Here is a 5884-nt window from a genome sequence, read left to right as displayed (position 1 = left end):
AAAAATTTGGGGCCCAGATTGATGGAAATTTCTGGTCCGTAACATATCACAATTAGGTTATCGACAAATCTGGGCCTGGGACTATCACTGGCTATTCTGAAAACTACTCACATTACTCCAAGTCTCCCATGCAGCTTCTTCTCTAATTTCTTTTTTTCTCTTCCTCCTCTCCTGGGCCCAACACATAATTAAAATAATCAGTCAGAGTAGGCACACCCTAATTACTTATGGCCTCCGCAGTCTAACCAAGCTACCATCTTTCTTAGCAGTGTTACTCAGGAATGTCTGAGAACCTCAGCCTCCGCAGTGAAGGTAGTTAACTAAATTCTTTGCCTGGACTCAACCAGCCTCACTTTAAAACGATAATACAATCACTACTCAGTTTATTAGTAATTGCAAATCCTTTATCTGTAGCAAATGGGTGCTGGTTCCATACTCTATACAATCTATGGGATCCAGAAAGGTTTAGTGACAATTTTTAAATATGCCTTTATTTGTCACATTCAGAGAGAAATTCACTCTGTAAGCTCCAGTTTCCTTTTCCTTGTCTGTCACCTTCAAAAAAATGACACATCGATGGTGTCCAAAAATATAAAACACAAGCAAATGACAAACAAAAAACCAAAATACGCAACACAGACACACACACATATGCACCAGTCTTAACAAACCTGTTATTTTTAAACTGTTACTGGTTAGAAATTTCCATATGTAGTCACAAATTTATTGAATTTTAATTAAATAAAAGTTTTAAGAAATAAAATTACAGAACTTTAAGACATTATACCTTTCTGTTAATATTTTATGCCTGAGTTATAATTTTTGCCTCTAGATAAAATTCTTACAGCTGTATATTAATAGTTTGCTGTCTAGATTATTTACATATAAGTTAAGGAAGTTAATATTTGGTTGTGTGCCTTTCAAGTAATTTCAGTCTAAATTTCTACTTGTCAGTATTTGAATGGATTCCTGCAATTACACTACATTTTTGTTGTTTTTCTTTCCACTATAAAAGAGAACAATCTACCCACTTTCTCTTCTCCAATTCCTCCAATCAGAAATCAACCATGTTACTCACTCTGAGAATAAGGTGCTCTACCTTTCAAGAATTTTCCTCCTACAGACATCCTCTCTCTCTCTCTGTCATCATTAATTTCTTCTTCATTAGTATGTCATCCTTTCGCCTCCCAACTCTAATATTCACTCCCTCAAGAAGTCTTGGTGCTGCTTCCAAAGTATATCACCAATTTGACTTCTTTTCACCATTTACATATCTACCACCCAGTCCGGTCATCCATAATTTCTGATCTGTAATGTCTTTGGTCCATGTGGAGTTTTTTGCTTTTAATTAACGAATTCATTCATTTAATGTTTCTCACAATTTAGTTGCCAACTTTATGGGATATTAAATCCATGTGAGAGTATGGGTGTTTCTGAGTTCCCTATTCTTGTCAGATTAGTTCATCTTTTTAATAACTAGTATAACAAGTCCCCTTTCTTAGTTCATGTTGAAAGTTGACTTACCTATGCATAGATATTTAGTTTCCATATACATATTAGAAATAAAAGATTACTCGGTTTATAAAAAATCCAACTTGAATTTGGAAACCCAATGTTATTAGTGATACAAAGAACTTATAAATTAATTTGGGTAAAATTGACTTTTTATAATATTAACTTGACTAACTGAAGCACATAGAATAGCTTATAATTGATTCGCAAAATTTCTATGTATTTTAAGCAATTTATAAAATATTCTTCACAGAGATCTTATAATTTTTGTTAATACCTAGAAAATGTATACTTTTGTTGCTACTTTGAATATATCTTTTTTTATACTATTTTTATCTGTTTATTGTTGATACAGACAAGTTTCTATAGGTTGGTCTTGTATCAGACAAATTTATGATATTTTCTGTTAATCTTAGTAATTTATTGATCCTATTGTTTTTTTCATAGTAGTTGATCATATCATCTACATACAATAGGAGTTTTATGATTTCCCTTTCAATCTTAGCACTCTTTTATTTCTCTTTCTTTCCTTACATCATTGGCAAGGATCCAGAGTTGAGTAGTTAAACAGTAGTGATAATGATGAACATCAGCCTGCCTTCTCTTTCCCCCATACTGAAGGGAATACATGTAAAGTTTTTTCATTAAATATAATGTTTACCATAGAAATTTTAATCTATAAACTTTAGCTGGTTTTGGAAAGTCTTTTCTATTCTTAGTCTGCTGAATATGTGTTAATTACTATCAAATGTCTTCTCTGCAATATTAAAATAATTTGATATTTTTCTCTTTTAGTTTATCAATATATCAAATTTCTGGATATATTTCCTAATGTTAAACTATCATTGTTTTCATAGAGTAAATCATACTTAATTATAATGTATTTTTAATACACTATTGAATTTAGATAGTAATATTTTATTTAGAGAGTTTGCAATTATGTTCATGAGTAAAGTGAGTCTATACTTTTCTGGTTTTAATTGTTCTTATCTGGTTTTGGAATCTATATGAAGTTCCCCTGAGGGGTGGCACTTCAGGCTATGGCTAAATGAGGAGGTCAGCAAATCCTCTCCCCAAAAGCAACTACAAAGCTAGACAAATTGACCAAAACAAATATTTTAGCACTCTGAAAAGTGACAAGCAGCCTATGCTAATCTGAGAAGCATTTATGCTTGAAAAATTGCTGAACTTTGGATAGAAAAATGGGAGTCTGTGATATTCTTGCTCAGGGATACTCCCATCTTACCCCCTGGCTTGATGGGAATGGAGGTTCTATACAGGGCAGGCTATGAGCACCAGCAATTGCACTGCCACTGTTGAAGGGGGCTTATCTAATTTGAAGTAATGGGCAACAGCCATGTCCAGGGGTGCTTTCAGCATAAGTGAAGCTTTTCACAGAGAGTAAGAAGATGGCCTGAGGTTGCAGTCATGGTTGGGGCAAGTATATTTCTGGTTGAGTCTTCACACATGGGTAGAGGGGAACAAAGAGGGGCCAAGAGATTCAGAAACTCCTGATCAACCATAAGTCTGAGCATATGCATTGGAAAATGCAAAATACCCCAGTGGGAAGCAAATGGTAGGGTAGATACAAAAGTGTCCTGAACTTTGCATGACATCCCCTATACACAAAGGTTTATCTGCAGAGCATAAAAGCCTTACTAGCTTGAGTTATTTGAGCACAGATTATGTCAAATCATTAGCTGACCAGTAAGTTACAAAGATTTAGGGGGAAAAAAACCTAAGAAGCCAGACTTAAAAAATAAAAACTATAAACATTTTCTTAGTGACACACCAACAGTTACAAATTATAAGAGAGAAAGATTTAGCCCAGCCAAAAAAGCAAAAAACAAAAATGCAACAAAAATAACCTTTAGGGGAAAAATCATAATCCTGAGTCCCTAAAATATTTTACATAATACGTCCTGTTTTCAGTAAAATTTATGAAATATGCCGATTGACAAGAATATATGACCCATACTCAAGACAAAAAAAGTCATTTGAATTTGTCTTTGAGTGTCTACTGATGTTAGATTTAGCAAAGACATGAAACGGCTATTAAATATGTGTTCAGTATACTAAAAAAAAGTTTGAAGAATGACAAGAAAGTATTAATATAATGACAATGAGTAAACAAATAGAGATTTTCAATGAAAAGGTATAAATCATAAAAAAAATGAAAATTTTGGAGGTGAAGAGTATAATAACTAAAATGAAAAGTTCAACAGAGAGGCTCAAAAGCAGATTTGTGATTGCATAAAAAAAGAATTAGCAAACCTGAAGAAAGATGAATGAAAGCTAACAATGGAAGTACAGAGAAGAAATATTGAAGAAAAATGAGCAAATTTACAGATCTTTTGAGCAAGCCAGCCAACAGATGTGTAATGAGAATACCAGAAGTATAGAAGAAAGAAAAAGGAATAGAAGGCATAATGGCCTAAAATGTCCTAAATTCGATGAAAAAAGTAATCTTAACAGTGAAGAAACTCAACAAACCCCAAAATAGGACAAATACAAGGAGATCCACGCTAGACCCATCAATATTAAAATGTTGAAATCAAAAGACAAAGAGAAAAGTTTGGAAGTGGCAAGAGAAAAATGACACATCCTATATACAGGCTACAATTAAAGGCTGGCTTCTCATCTAAAACAATGAAGGCCAGAAGGCAAGGAAATGACTCAAAGTTAATGCTGAAAGTGCTGAAAGGAAAAAAAAAAAGATTAGTCAATATTCTACACTTGATCTTAGCCAAAAATCTGAGAAGCAATAAGATTAGCCAATATTCTATATCCTATAAAACTATTCTACAAAAATTAAAACAACATAAAGATATTCCCACATCAATGAAATCTGAGAGACTTTGTTGCTGGCAGAAATATATTACCCTTAGTAATAAAGTGTCCTTTAGATGAAAGGAAATAGCAACCAGATTGTAGCTTGGACCTACAGAAAGAAAGGAAAAGTACCAAAAATGGTGAAAATATAGGCATTTTAAGAATATTTTTTATTTTTTCCTTACTTCTCTTAAAAACATATTATTACATAAAGTAATAATTATAATGCTGTTTTATGGTGTGTGTGTGTGTGTGTGTGTGTGTGTGTGTGTGGGTGTGGGTGTGGGTGTGTATAAATGATAACAGTAACACAAAGAGGGATGGAGGAAATAGAAATATTTGGGGGCAAAGTCTCTATATTTTGCCAGAATTAAGATTTAATGTGAAATAGATTGTGATAAATTAAGATTCATATTGTAATTACTAGAGTAACTGCTAAGAAAATGACATAAATAATAAATACAAAAAATTAACAGAAGAATTAAAAAGGTACACTAGAAATATTTCATTCAAAAGAAGGCAGTAGTAGAATAGAGAAACAAAAAAGGACAAGAGCATATTGAAAACAAATAGAAAAATAAAATTTAAATACAACCATATCAATAATTGTATTAAATGTAAATGGTTTAAATATACCAATCAAAAGGCAGAAATTGTCAAATGATAAAAAAGCAACCATTAGGTGTCTACGGTAGATGTTTCTTGGATTCAAAGACACAAAGAGTTGAAATAATGGAAGAGTAATACCACGGCAAGCATAACCATAAGGAAGCAGGATTGGCTATATTAATATCAGACAAAATATACATTGATATATTATTTTATTTTCAAATATGTGGCACTTTTTCTTTCCATTTTACATTAGCATTTAATTTTACTAAATTTTGGTCAAAGAATATAGACCATATAATATTGTTCACTTGGGATTTCTTAAGACTTTCTTTGTGGTCTAACAAATGTTCTATTTTTTTAAATATGTTATATGCTCTGGAAGCATGTTTATTTTCTGTTTCTTGGACGTGGTTTTCTATAAAAATCTAATAGCTTAAGCTTTGTATTTTTTTAGTATAACAGTTTCTGAGAAGTGTTTGCTAAAATCTCTCTTTAGTTATTCATTTATCTAAATTTTCTACATTTTGTTGGTTAGTGTTTGACATATTTAGAGCCTAAATCATTAGCTGAATGTATGCTCAGGATTGTTATACTGTCTTGTTCTTTTCTTCCTTTTACTTTATGTAATGTCCTTCTTTGTCACTTATAATGCATTTTGAACTGAATTCTATCATTCATTAAGTGTTAACATTGCTACATCTGCCCTCTTCTTATTCATTTTTGTTTTATATATTTTTTCTCATCTTATTGTTTTAATACTTGTTTAACTTTTAGTTTTAATTTTTCTCTTGCCATCAATGCATGGTTTGATCCTCTTTCTAAAAATCCAATCACTAATTATCTTTTAATCTGTGGGCTTAACTCATTTACATTTATTGTTTTTTCTGTTATTTTAGGACTTGGCTCTCCCAATCTTTTTATTTATTTA

General features: G+C 31.8%; 1 protein-coding gene across 1 annotated transcript in view; it reads left to right on the top strand.

Annotated features, from left to right (window-relative positions):
- The window catches only part of SPINK5 (serine peptidase inhibitor, Kazal type 5), a 97788-nt gene that overhangs the window by 8541 nt on the left and 83363 nt on the right, over positions 1-5884 (top strand). The window lies entirely within an intron of this gene.

The sequence above is a fragment of the Propithecus coquereli genome, unplaced genomic scaffold (genome assembly GCF_000956105.1).
Source record: "Propithecus coquereli isolate 6110/MARCELLA unplaced genomic scaffold, Pcoq_1.0 Scaffold58, whole genome shotgun sequence".
Lineage (NCBI taxonomy): Eukaryota > Metazoa > Chordata > Mammalia > Primates > Indriidae > Propithecus > Propithecus coquereli.
This window is presented reverse-complemented; position numbering and strand designations above follow the sequence as displayed.